Source organism: Bos grunniens, chromosome 17 (assembly GCF_055505025.1).
Source record: "Bos grunniens cultivar Pamir isolate PY7600 chromosome 17, Bosgru_T2T1.0, whole genome shotgun sequence".
Classification (NCBI taxonomy): Eukaryota; Metazoa; Chordata; class Mammalia; order Artiodactyla; family Bovidae; genus Bos; species Bos grunniens.
The window spans coordinates 31,215,923-31,230,542 of record NC_141181.1 but is presented as its reverse complement, the minus strand read 5'-3'; the positions used below and the strand labels follow the sequence as shown (position 1 = coordinate 31,230,542).

At 36.1% G+C, this 14,620-nt stretch overlaps 1 protein-coding gene across 36 annotated transcripts in view; it reads right to left on the bottom strand.

Moving 5' to 3' along the window:
* The window catches only part of LOC147355172 (uncharacterized), an 814,003-nt gene that overhangs the window by 614,355 nt on the left and 185,028 nt on the right, over positions 1-14,620 (bottom strand). For 2 of the 36 annotated variants that reach the window (XR_015144322.1, XR_015144343.1), the window contains one exon: positions 2,341-2,635. The exons of the other annotated variants lie outside the window; for them this stretch is intronic. The gene's annotated coding sequence lies outside the window, so the exon portion shown is untranslated. Of the gene's footprint in view, positions 1-2,340; positions 2,636-14,620 lie in introns of those variants that run through there. 36 annotated transcript variants of the gene reach the window in all.

Here is a 14,620-nt window from a genome sequence, read left to right as displayed (position 1 = left end):
TTTAAAACTGAGCTATTTGGATTCCACTTCTGTGTAAGCTTCAAGGCTAGATACACTTTTTTATTTAATAGGTCATTTTTCTGAAGACAATCACATAGCTCATGTTTGCTGATTTGTGATCCTATCTTTGTCATAGATGATTTTTTCCTTACATATGACTCAACACATCAAGCCTGTTATATCTTCATCTATATATATTTCTATTTTTATATTAACACTTTTATTTTTATTGAAGTAAAAAAAATATACAAAATGTACATGTCAGTACAGCCAAATGAGTAAAAGTGATTAGGAAATAAAATATTACTAGCACCCTTCCCAGTCAATATTCATTCCTTATGCCCAAAGATAGTAACTCTCCTGAGTTTTAACACTATGATTATAAAGAAATATATTAGCTAATTATCAAACATACAGTAAGTTTTATTAATTGTTTATAGATCAATTCCATTATGATAGAGAATACATTCTATATGATTTTACTGTTTGAAATTTGTTGACGTATAATTTATTCTCTAGAATATAGTCAGTTTTTATAAATGTTTCAGTCATACACTTTAAGATAATATCTTGTGCTGTATATCTCTCATTGCTCAATATTCTGTATGCTTAATTATTTTATTGCTTGTTCTATCAATTTTCAGAGGTGCACTAAAATTTCCCACTAAATGTATGACATTGTCTTTTTCCTTTTAAATCTACCTATTTTGCACATATTGAGAATATGCTATTATACAAAATATATTTTTGAATTTATACATCTATCTGTTAAATAGATTTATCATAAAATTATTAATCATTATGAAATATTCATCTTACTAAGTTCGGCTAAAATCTTCTCTCCTATAACTTGCTTTCTGTTTATTCTTCTGGTTTTCAATTGTCTCTCTTTCATCGAATTTTTTGCGATTGAATGTCTATTTTGGATAGAATTATTCTATTATTAATCTCATATTTCTTGTATCATGACTCTAGAAATTACAATATGCACCCATGCTTATGCTCACAGTTTAAAATCATTGACTATTAAAATTAGTACCTTATTTGCCCCAGGCAAAGTACATTATTTGCCCCAGGAAAATGCAAGCATCTTAAAATGTCTTCTCTTTATTACTGTCCTCTTTGTACTGATTTATGTACTAGTGTAATAACTTATGCACTAATGTTATATGAATATTTTAAACCCACAAGTTTTTATTAGTGCTTTTAGCATATTCAAAAGCAGAGACATTACTTTGCCAACAAAGGTTCGTCTAGTCAAGGCTATGGTTTTTCCTGTGGTCATGTGTGGATGTGAGAGTTGGACTGTGAAGAAGGCTGAGCGCCAAAGAATTGATGCTTTTGAACTGTGGTGTTGGAGAAGACTCTTGAGAGTCCCTTGGACTGCAAGGAGATCCAACCAGTCCATTCTGAAGGAGATCATCCCTGGGATTTCTTTGGAAGGAATGATGCTAAAGCTGAAACTCCAGTACTTTGGCCACCTCATGCAAAGAGTTGACTCATTGGAAAAGACTCTGATGCTGGGAGGGATTGGGGACAGGAGGAGAAGGGGACGGCAGAGGATGAGATGGCTGGATGGCATCACTGACTCAATGGACGTGAGTCTGAGTGAACTCCGGGAGTTGGTGATGAACAGGGAGGCCTGGCGTGCTGCGATTCATGGGATCGCAAAGAGTCGGACACGTCTGAGCGACTGATTTGATCTGATCAGTCTAAATGTATTTAAATGTATCCATATTTTTGCCTTCCTTGTGGGTTATCATCACTTCTTAATATCTGAGATTTCATCTAAGATTGTCTGCTGATTGAAAGAACACATTCTATTATTTTCTTTACTGCATGTATAATAATGGTGAATACTCATATTTTCTGTTTATTTACAAATGTCTTTAGGGAAAGTTGGAAGAACATCAACTGCACTCTAAAAATCCAAATCAACTATAAAATAATAAGTTTTCTTGATCTCATGAGAGAGACATATCACACAAAAGTCAAGAAGCATTAATTTCACAGTGAATCCCTTCGAGAAGAGACAGAAAGTACAGACTGGCAAAGCACAAGAAGAATAGCTGTGGGACTTCCCTGGTGGCTCGGACGGTAAAAAGTGCACCTGCAACGTAGGAGACCCAGTTTGACCCCTTGGAGGGAAGATCTCTTGGAGAAGGAAATGGCAACCCACTCCAGTATTCTTGCCTGGGAAAGCCCATGGACAGAGGAGCCTGGTGGACTACAGTCCATGGGGTCACAAAGAGTCGGACACGACTTAGTGATTAAACAACAACAAATGCAAACAGGTAAGGAAAAATAAGCTGAAATTTTATTTCTAAAGGCTAGGTATAGGACAGAATATAGAACCCCTGGTGACCACAGATACAAGGTGAGGTCACACTTATTCAGACTCAACCACTCATGGATCTCTTATCTAGCTGGCAAGCACATGAAAGGGGAGGGAGGGAATTCCAGAAACCCTCGATTGTAGCAGAAGCTTGCAGGAGGTGCATGGTCATCGACCTGGGAGTCACAAATTATCACTTGTTTTTGCGTTAGCTCACTGATTACAGGGAGGAAAAGTCCCAAACTTCTGAAGAAGGAGCAGGAATCCCTGTCACTCCCACTGCACAGTAAAGACTCACTGCTGAAGAAAAGTCAAGGAAAAAGCTTTATTTCATTTTAGAATCCTATTTTCAATGGCTAGGCTGAAGATTACATAGTTCCATTCATTGCTTTAAAAATATAATCCTGTGATTTTAAAAAATATAATTCTGTGATTTTCTGGGTTCAGTTATTTCTGTTAGTCTCATTTTTCCTCCTTTGAAAATAATTTATCTTCCAAACTTTAAAAATTATACTGTTGTCTGGTTTCAACAGCTTTATACTATTGAAATGTCATTTCCTCTAATTATCATATATGAAACATGCACTGCTTTTGAATGTGTGATCTGTGCCTTTTACCAGTTTTTTAAAAAATTCTCACTTCTCTTCAAATGTAATTTCCATCCTATTCCATAGTTCATTTACTTCTGGGATCTCAATTACATAGATGTTAGATCTTCTTGTTCTCCATTTAATCTCACTTCCCCTTTATGTTTTTCAAACTCATGCCTCTCCAGTTTCTCTGAATAATTTATTTTCTGGTGTTGCAAAATTTTACATTCACTCTAAATCAAGTTTGCCATTAACTTCATCCACTATGTACCTAATTTTGGTTGTATTTTTTCAATTCTGTAATTTCTATGAATTCTTTAAAAATAATGTCTAGTTCTCTAAATGCTCTAAAGCTATCATTTATGACTGATCTTTTTTACTTGCTTGTTAGATAAAACATAAGAAAAACTTATGAAGATAATTTGAAATGTAGGATGATGATATCGTTCCCCAGAGAAAACTTGTACATGTTTTTAACAGTTTGGTAGGAGCATTATCATTAGTCATTATTAGTCCAATCAGAGATTAAGATTATTTGAAATTGGGCCTCAGTATAAATGACATCTGATCTATTTCCACTTCATTTGACTCTTACAGTTTAGCCCATTTTGGTCTCTACCTAATTACTGGGAGGTACCAGACTTCCCTTCATAAGTTGCAAACCCCAATTTTTTTTTCTTTCTCGTGACTTTAATTTATCAAAAACTTTATTCCACTTTTAAGAGTCCAGATACTTCTTCATAAATTGGTTTATGACAGTATAATAGCACCAAATCTGTCTTATCTCTCTGAGCTTCCTTTTTCTACAGGATATTATCCCCAAATTTTACTTTTTAGCTTTCTTTTCCCTTCAAATATATCACTTTAAAAATGTTTTGCCTACTTTTTCTAGTTGTATTCTGATGGCAATTAGTTCAAATTATCTAACTATTACTAAATGCCCCTCTCTCTAATTTTATTATTTTCATAGCTCTTTCGGTACTTCCCTGGTGGCTCAGCAGTAAAGAATCCGCTTGCAATGTAGGAAACCTGGGTTCGATCCCTGGGTTGGAAGATCCCCTGGAGAAGGAAATGGCAACCCATTCCAATATTCTTACCTGAGAATCCCATGGACAGAAGAGCCTAGCAGGCTACAGTCCATGGGGTCGCAAAGAGTCGGATGCGACTGAGCAACTAACATACATACCATATATATAGCTCTTTTATAATGTTACACATGGTTTCTAAATCCCATATATTATTTATTAATACAATCCTCAGATCATATTTTAGTCTTTTATTATAAATAATATCATGAAATATATATAATTATACATATGTTCCTATTAGTGTATATTTTCTTAATGCTATAAAGATGTGGTGATTTTTCTAAATTAAATTTATGTCCTAAAGCACTGATGCTGTGTTTTATTAATTAAAATGATTTTATGATAAAGCTATTGGGTTTTATGTGTGGATTAACATATGTCCAAATAAATCTATGTGTTGTCTCCTAGCTCCACATGCATATTATACATAAAATGAACATTAATTTCACATTAAATGCATAACTACAAATATCATGTGCATGCTAAGTCACTTCAGTCATGTGCAACTCTTTGCAACCCCTTGGACTGTAACCCACCAGACTCCTCTGTCCATGCGATTCTCCAGACAAGAATGCTGGAGTAGGCTGTCATGCCCTCCTCCTGGGATCTTCCCAACCCAAGGATCAAACTCACCTCTCAAGTCTCCTGGAAGTGGATTCTTTACCACCACCTGGTGACCCATCATATACACTTGTATTCTTCCATATCTCCTAGCCCTTTCAGTTGGCCAGAAATCTATCTGATGACTTCTCTCTCCTCAAGCTGTCAACACCACATCCTACATCTGACTCAGGTGTTAACTTTACTAGTAAACAAATGGAAGGGAACTTCGACAGTTCTTATCAGCATATCTGCCCATTTATAAGCACAATGGCCAAATATACTGTGTTCCTTTTTGTTGTTATTGTCTCTGCTCTTCTAAATAATCCTCTCCACTTATGTACCGCCTCTTTGTTCCCATCCTTCTTGACTACTGAATCCTTTGCTATAGCAATCCTCCCACTTTCTTCAGCATCATTATCTTTTCCCTCCAAATTATATTACTCCCATCAGAATATAAACATGCTATCATTTCTCACATACTAAAAAAAAAAAAGAAAACTCTCTTTATATACTTTTCCTTCCATCTTCCACGCCACTTCTCTTTCCTCATTGACAGCAACACTTCTTGAAAAGGTTGCCTACTCTCATTGTCTCCAATTCCTCTCCTCTTGTTTACTCTGAAATTCATGTGAGTCTGGTTTTAAGCCACTATCACACAGAAACTATGCTTGTCAAGATCATCAATGATGTAATTGTGCTAAATCCAATGGCCATTATGCAGTTATAACTATACTGATCTGTCATAAGCATTTTCTATGGTTGATCACCCAACCCCAATACCAAAATATTTTCCTCACAATGCCACCATACATTCCATTTTTCTGTTTTTTTCTCATATCTTATTGGCCATTTCCGCAGTCCGTTTACTTAACTCTTCATCCCCTAAGGACTCCACTTAGAGATTCTCAAGGGCTCACTATCCATCTTTTGTGTTGACACTGATTTCCTTGGTGAGCTCATCTAGCTTACATTTAAAGTCTATGTGCTGATGAGTTCTAAAGTTCGATCTACAATATAAACCTTTCATTAGGATCTAGGACACTTACATCCAATAGCTTACTTAGCATTTGCTTAAATACATAATAGGCACATCAAACTTAGTCCAAACTCATACTCCCATCTTTCTTTCCTGAACACCTGCTTCTTCTGGAATTCTATCCCCTCAGTAAATAGCCATGTCATTAATTCAGTTACTTAGACAAAAACATTTGACAATTTTCTAGACTTCTCTTTTTCTCAAAGCCCACATTCAACCTATCAGCAAATTTTCTCAACTCTATCTCCCAAACATATTCAAAATCTGACCACCTCCTACCACATTCATATCTACCACCCTCAGGTAAACCCACCATTATCTTGTTCCCAGATTATGTCATTAGATCCCTAATTGTCTCCATCTACTTTTCACCTGACGGCTGCTGCTAAGTCACTTCAGTAGTGTCCGACTCTGTGCGACCCCATAGACGGCAGCCCACCAGGCTCCCCCATCCCTGGGATTCTCCAGGCAAGAACACTGGAGTGGGTTGCCATTTCCTTCTCCAATGCATGAAAGTGAAAAGTGAAAGTGAAGACGTTCAGTCATATCCAACTCCCAGCGACCCCATGGACTGCAGCCCACCAGTCTCCTCCATCCATGGGATCTTCCAGGCAAGAGTACTGGAGTGGGGTGCCATTGCCTTCTCCTAACTAGTTTGTTCTCAATTAGGAACCTAAAGGGGCTTCCCTGGTGGCTCAGACAGTAAAGAATCTGCCTGCAACGCAGGAGACCTGGGTTCAGTCCCTGGGTGAGGAAGATCCCCTGGAGAAGGAAATAGTTACCCACTCCAGTATTCTTGCCTGGGAAATTCCATGAACAGAGGAGCCTGGCGGGCTACAGTCCACTGGTGTACGACTGAGCAACTAACACTTTCATGAACCTAAATAGTCCTGTTGGGGGCGGGGGAGGCAGGGGAAGCCTTTTTTTTCCTCATATTTTCCTCCCATATCACTTAGAGAACAAGACTTCTGTCTCCTCTCTGACCTGGTTTCCTGCTGCTCTTTCCTTGGTTCATTCACAGCTCCAGCCACAACAACATCTCCTTTATTACTCCTCAAACACACAAGTCCTAGGGCCTTTACATTGCATTTTCTGTGTGTGGCATGCTCCTCTCCACCTGTCTAGATGACTCACTTTCTCATTTCTTCCATCTTTATTTAGAAGCAATAAGGCTTGCCCTGATTATTCTATCTTAAAAACTGCAACCAATCCAAACACCTCACTTCTTGCACTTCCTACCTTCCTCTTCCTGTCATGTTTTCTTCACAGTGCTTAACCACATTCTGATATACCATACAATGTACCTACAAGTTAACTGTTTATTTCTTGCTGTAGAATGTAAGTCCCATGAGCACCAGTGTTTTTTGTGTGTGTGTGTTTAATTTCATTCACTGCAGTATCCCAGACCCAAGAATATTATTTAGAACAAAGTAGGTACTCTGTAAACATTCGCTGAACAAATGAATCAATGAACTACTCTGACCTGAAACTTTTGTACTATTTTTAACAGTCGTATCACATATTTTTTTATTATTTATAAATATTAAATGGGATTCATTTAAAGTTTCCTCAACCACTGTGAGGTATGTGATAAAATTCTACTATATAGAATGAATAAAATTCAGGCCCTTCTCTTTTATTTCTAGCAGTCTTTTTTTTTAATTAGTCATTCATGTGCTAATTTGTGTTGATAAGTTTTATGATGTTAAAAAATCACTGCATTCCTGAAATAAACTATTAAATGATGTATTTTTTGGTAAAAAATGTTAAATATATCTGGTTCATATGTATTTAAAGAATTTTTATTCCATGACAGTGCCTGTAATTGTTTTATATTATCTCTTATTTTACCTTAGAATCAAGATTTTATCAGCCTTCTAAGACACAGTCTACAACTTTGATATTCAATTTTCAGGGACATCATGAAAAAGATAAATATTAGCTATACTTTTGAAAGGTTTTTAGAATTCATTTATTAAACTAGATTTATGACTTAAATTTTTTATTACATTTTAATTTATTAAATGATCAATTATATTTTTAGATTTTTTTAAACACTTATTTTATAAAAACCCCTTTGCATAATCTAAGTTTCAAATTTGGGGGCAAAGATTTGTCCTCATATACTTTATGACACATGTTTTTAGTTATTGTATTATTATATTCATACTTTGACTTTATTATCTCCTTTTCAATTGACTGGATTTTCCAAAGAATTCTCTTCCAATTACTTTTTCCAAGAGCCCATTTTATTTTAATTAAACTGTTTAAAAACACCAATACAGTATACAAATGCATATATATGGAATTTAGAAAGATGGTAACGACGACCCTGTATGTGAGACAGCAAAAGAGACACAGATGTATAGAACAGTCTTTTGGACTCTGTGGGAGAGGGAGAGGGTGGGATGATTTGGGAGAATGACATTGAAACATGTATAATATCATATAAGAAATGAATCACCAGTCCAGGTTCGATGCAGGATACAGGAAGCTTGGGGCTGGTGCACTGGGATGACCCAGAGGGATGGTACGGGGAGGGAGGTGGGAGTGGGGTTCAGGATGGGGAACACGTGTACAGGTGTATGCATGTTGATGTATGGCAAAACCAATACAATATAGTAAAGTAAAAAAAAAAAATAAAAAAAAAGAATATAAAAAAAATTCTAAAATATTTATTTTTCGTATATCTTTTATATACCCTGTTCTCATATTCCCAACTTCTTAAATCAAATGCTTTAGTTGCCTTTATAATCATTATTATTTTTCCCTGTTTCTTAAAAAAGCATTTTTGAAGTTAAGTTTTCCTTCTAAGTATTGTTTTAAACGTAGTTCACAAGATTTAATATGTTAGAACAGGCTTATGGACTCTGTGGGAGAGGGAGAGGGTGGCAAGATTTGGGAGAATGGCATTGAAACATGTGAAATGTCATGTATGAAACGAGATGCTAGTCCAGGTTCAATGCACGATGCTGGATGCTTGGGACTGGTGCACTGGGACGACCCAGAGGGATGGTATGGGGAGGGAGGAGGGAGGAGGGTTCAGGATGGATTTTCTTTTAAAAATTTAGAAAAAAATAATTAATAAAAAAAATAAATAAAAATAACAAATAGATGGTGAGACAGGGTGGGGCAGAGGGAAAAAAAAAAAGATTTAATATGTAGTATTTTTATTGACATGAATCCAAGTAAATGTAATATTTTGTAATGCTCATTGTTGGTTTTTGTTTCTTTATCTAAAGGATTATTTTAGCTATTCTTTAGTTATTGTTTCATTTGCAACACAATGTAATCAGACTGTATAATGCAAACAAAAAATTGTCAACACTGATAATGTAAATGGCAACGTATCAAAAGTAAAAAAATGTGTACATATAATTTTTGATTTGTTGAAAATCATACATAGATTGCTAAAATGAACAGACTGATTTTAGCTGGGTTAGTTGTATTATTTTAAGCATAAATAGTGTTGAAGAAGGATGATTTTTTTTTTTTTTACTAGTCTACCAGACTCCACTCTCATTCAATTCCTCCCAAAATCTATTTTCCTTAGCACAGTCAATGTTATTAGATATATATGTAATAACATTTTTTATATATATATATATATATATAAAAGTTCAAGTTACAAAACCTTCCAGTATCATCCACTGCACACTAACTAAAATACAGACATTCATAAGGCCATACATCATTTTGTTCTGACACTCTTTCTCACCTATCATATATCCTCACTGAACAAACCAAGGTCATCTATGTTTCACTGATTTTCTGTTTGTTTCTATTTGTTCTACTCTCTAGGCAAGTCCATAAGACTTTATTTATTAAGGTCTTTGGCTCTCCCAAGGCTGGCCTCTTACTGCTCAGTTGTCAGCTAAGTAGGCCACTATAGTCAATCATTCTAAAATAGATATTGGCACCTTCCATTAATCGCTCTTTGTCATTATGTTTAATTTTATTTGCAGCACTTTTTACTATTTCAAATATGTTGATCCTTCATTTGTTTACTATGTATTGTGTCTTACACCTCCAGAATGCAAGATATAAAAGAACAAGTGTTATTTCTGTCTTATTCCATAACATATACATTTTTCCATCACAGAAAAAAAATAGGGCTTGACATATAGTTGATGCTAGTTAATATTTTACATTTGTGTATAGCCACAATCACATTTTCTGGTATGTGTTTAGCATGTTCTGTACATACTGAACAGAACTTAAGCAAAGAATTACTGAAACCATTTGCTAGAAAGCACATAGATGTATCCACCTATTATTTTGTCATGTCATTTTTCCTGGTTAACCACCTGGAAATATTCTTTCATAGGGTTCTTCCCTGGTATTACAATTCTCAAGCAGGAGAAAAGGACAAACTTTTTTTCTACATTCCTTAGTCTTAGTCAATTACACAACTCAGTTTAAACTCTGTACTAGGGATTATACAACAGCAATGTATCAGGCTGGAGGACAGTTTCTCCTTCCTGAAAACCTTCTGACTAATCCTGATATCTTAGAATGCATATTATGGGAGTGGGTCTAGAGGATCTTTCTATTGTTAAATCCTAATCTCTTTATCCTAAAATGTAAATTGCTGGAGTGGGTCTGGTAAAATTTTCGCAAACCTGAGACATTCTTTTGATTCATTGTCATAACTAAATAAAAGGTATATAACTCCATTTCTAATGCTAGCAAGGGGGTACTCTTTTTGCCCCCTTCTGATGTCTATGTCAGAAGCCTTCTCTATTCGTTTTATACTTTAATAAAACTTTATTGCACAAAAGCTCTGAGCCATCAAGCCTCGTCTCTGGCCCCAGGTTGAATTCTTCTATTCCGGAGGCCAAGAATCCTGGCGTCTTTTCGTGGGTCAGCAACAACCTTTCAGTTATCTTGTAGAGATACTTACTAAATTATTTATATTTGAAATTATAGGATTTGCTTGAAAATAATACAGGTGTTAAAGTTAGCATAACAAGATTGGCCCTGTGCTGACAATGAATCTATCTCTTCTCACTACTTTTGCAAATGTTTGTAATTTCCAATAATGTTTAAAAAAATAAAAAGTCTCTATAGCTTAATGCCATTTAACCTAACCAGCTTGATTTCTGAATACTTATCTATTCTTTATCCCAGTCCATTGGCCTTCTCTCTATCCTCTGAAGATACATAAGCATTTCTCTTTCCATCAAAATATGTTAATTCAGTACCCACATGCACCAAGAATCTTTCCAGACTGTTTCAGCCCAATTTATGTAGAACTCGACCCTTCTATAAGGTGCACTTGCACTATCCATTTTGACAGTTATTTAGCTTGAGCTTTGAATGGTTTTAAACTCTATTTCTTGAACACATCTTTTTAAATTTTTTACATTCTTGTGTGCAATTCAATACACAATGCACTGAATTTCAAACATCCCACAAATGATTACCTGCTTATAAATTAAGTCTTATATGAACACAAAGAACTTTAGATGAGAATAAAATGTTTCTCCCATGAGTATTCAATTATACACTTCCAAAATATTTTAGATACAGAGTATACTTCTAAGGGATGTGGGTTTTTAAGCACTTTATTGAGATATGCTATGCTAAATCACTTCAGTCATGTCCGACTCTTTGGGACCTCATGGGATGTAGCCCTATAGCCCACCAGACTCCTCTGTCCATGGAGATTCTCCAGGCAAAAATACTGGAGTGGGTTGCCATTCCCTGCTCAGGGATCTTCCCAACCCAGGGATCGAACCCGTATGTCTTATGTCTCCTGCATTGGCAGGCAGGTTCTTTATCACTAGCGTGACCTGGGAAGTCCCCTTATTGAGAAACCATTGACATATAAAAATTATATATATTAAAGGTGTACAGTTTGGTGTTTTTATATGTATACATTGTGAAATGATCACTACAATCCATATAATCATATCTATCATCACATAGTTAGCATCTGCATGTGTGTGTGTATTTTAAGATTTAAGACCTATTCTCCTAGCAAATTTCAAGTATAATAGTATAGTACTGTTAACTATTGTCACCATATTGTATATTAGACCTCCAGAATTTAGTCATCCCATATAACTAAACTTTTGTAACCTTTGACCAACATCTCCCCTTTCTTCACCCCTCTCTGCCCTGTCAACGACTATTATACTCTCTGCTTTTATGAGTTCAACTATTTTAGATTCCATCTATAAGTGAGATCATGAAGTATTTGTCTTTCTGTATCTGGTTTATTTCACTTGGCATAATGTCCTCCAGGCTTATTCATGTTGTCTTAAATAGAATTCCTTTGTTTGTTAATAATATTTCACTGTATGTATATGTATATACATGTGTATGTGTGTATGTATGCTGCTGCTGCTAAGTCGCTTCAGTCATGTCTGACTCTGTGCGACTATCACGTGTTGACAAATTTTTTTTTTTAGTACTTTGACTACACCAAAGTAGCTGGATTCTGCAAAGGCAAAAACTGTGGGACCCTCATGAGTGAAACTGCAGCAGATCCACTGGGGCTGTAATGGCTAGTGGTTTACTCACTGGCAAAATTTACTAGGATCCTCTGCAGAGCAAGCTGCTGGGGTCCACAGCAATGAGCCAAAAGGTCCTTGGGGTAAAACCTGTTGGATGACCATGCCCCAATATCTACTGAGGCTCTCAGTGGCAAAGGACCCTCTGCTAGGGTCCTCTGCAGAGAAGGCCAATGGTGACCACAGATGTACCTACTGCATGGTGGATATTGATAACCTCCATCTTCTTTGTTTTTGTCAAAAGCAGACATCTCAGCTATGCTGATTTCCACAACAATCTGGGTAGGGTAAAATCAGTGCAAATCCTCAGGCAGTGCTCCAAAAGGCCAAAGAAGCTAATCATTCATCCTGCCTTCCTTGTCCTCTCTGAGCAGAATTTGTGATGGTGAGCTGTGGCAGCCTGGGAAAATAGGCAAAATGCTCTCCCCACCATTTTAGTGTTATTATTCTTATGTTTTGTTGTTGTTGTTGCTGCTGTTGTTCTGTTTTGTTTTGTTTTCCTCCATTGTTTTGCTGCAGCTATTTGGACATATGAGCTTTTGCAGAGATGTTTTCATTCAGGGATAGCTATTTACCTGCGTTTGTGCGGAGATGAAATCTGTGGTCTCTGTTCTGTCATCTTGCTGTTGCCCCCTCCCTTCTTGTGTGGACTTTTTCAAAAGTAATTCTAGTGAAATGTGGCACATTTTAATAGCTATTTCCCATTCTTATGCTGGTACCCTCCTGCTCCAGTCTTACTGAAATCTGTTTTGTTTCACTGACAAGAGAGTTCAAACCCATGTGGCATTGCAACTAGAATACTGGAGTGGGCTGCCATTCCGTTCCCCAGGGAATCTTCCCAACCCAGGAACTGAACCCAGGTCTTCCAAATTGCAGGCAGATTCTTTACTGCCTGAGCTACCAGGGAAGCCCATATTTATGGGGTCGCAAAGAGTCGGACACTACTGAGCAACTGAACTGAACTGAACATTAAAAGAATAACCCAAAATATCCATATTAAAAGGTTATGGAGTTGGTTTCTATTTCAGTAAAAGAGTCATATTTTCTACCAAATTTTTATTATATACATTCAAATAAAACTTAACTACTTTAATGAAAAAAGCAAAAATTTGCACTCTATATCTTGGGCAACAAGGAACAAATCTGAATTTTAAACTAAAAAAAATCAGTTAATCTTTTTAATATTCCTAAATATCCATATGTTTTTAAGATGTTTGAGTTTTGTAACCATGAGTTTTATATCATATAATATAATTACTAGGTATTAGTTTCCTTGGACTACTTTGGACCTAAACACTATCTGTGCTAATTCTATTTGGGTTGTTTATTTCCACAATAAAATTTGCTACTGCATAATGTAGAGCCTTGACTTGTGCAAATAATTTTTAAAAATAAGAAAATTCTTCAGCACCTTGGAATCATTAAATTTAAATCTAGAAAAGAGGTGGGGAAATTAAAGGTAAAGAAATAGTGCTTTTTCCTAGCACTCACCACTGATACTCAGTTTCTCAAGTGATTTTATTACACAGGAATGTTTTTCTTGTTCTCAGCAAGTTGAAGTGTTTCAGGAATCATTTAATACACTACCCTCCTCTCTGAAGGGCTTCCCTAGTAGCACAACAGTAAAGAATCTACCTGCAATGCAGGAGATGTGGGTTCTATCCTCGGGTCAGGAAGATTCCCTGAAGAAGGAAATGGAAACCCACTCCAGCATTCTTGCCTAGGCAATCCCATACACAGAAGAGCCTGGCTGGCTACAGTCCATGGTGTTGCAAAAGAGTCAGACACAATTTAGCAACTAAACAACTCCTCCTCTCTGAAAACATTCAGATACTTTTCATCTCTCTGATGAAAAGAAACTAAATCTAATAATTCTCTAAACTGACAATGCAGAAGCAGAGTAAATAAATAGCATGAGAGAAACTGGAATGAGATAGACATGACATGATGAGGAATGGAACACAGATATTTGCATATATATAGATGTGGGACTTAAATATTTTTAAAGTACTTACTGAATTTCTAAAATATTATTTGACTTCTTCCTCTTTGGTTTTATTTATTATAATATAGTGTATTGCTGTGTACAGAGTACCTTTTGGTTAAACCTTTCTATTTGTATTACTTTTAGAAATTTTAGCTGCTCGGTTTCACATATGCTAGATAGCATGTTTGGATACAGGCTCATGAAATCATTGAAATTTATTGACTCTCATTCCATGCTCCATGCCTCTTTGCATGCCTGAGGATATACTATGCAACAGATGTATGACAGTCTCAAGGACAGATGCCCAGTGAGAAAAACTGTACAACATCCAAGCCCTTCACTGTGTCCTGAGGCACTGCTATAAAACACAGTGTTACGTGATTGGTAAAAGAAACGAACCAGCAGGACTCCATGAGTTGTGACGTGTGGCATCAGGAGATGACTGTTTATTACTGTTTTACTG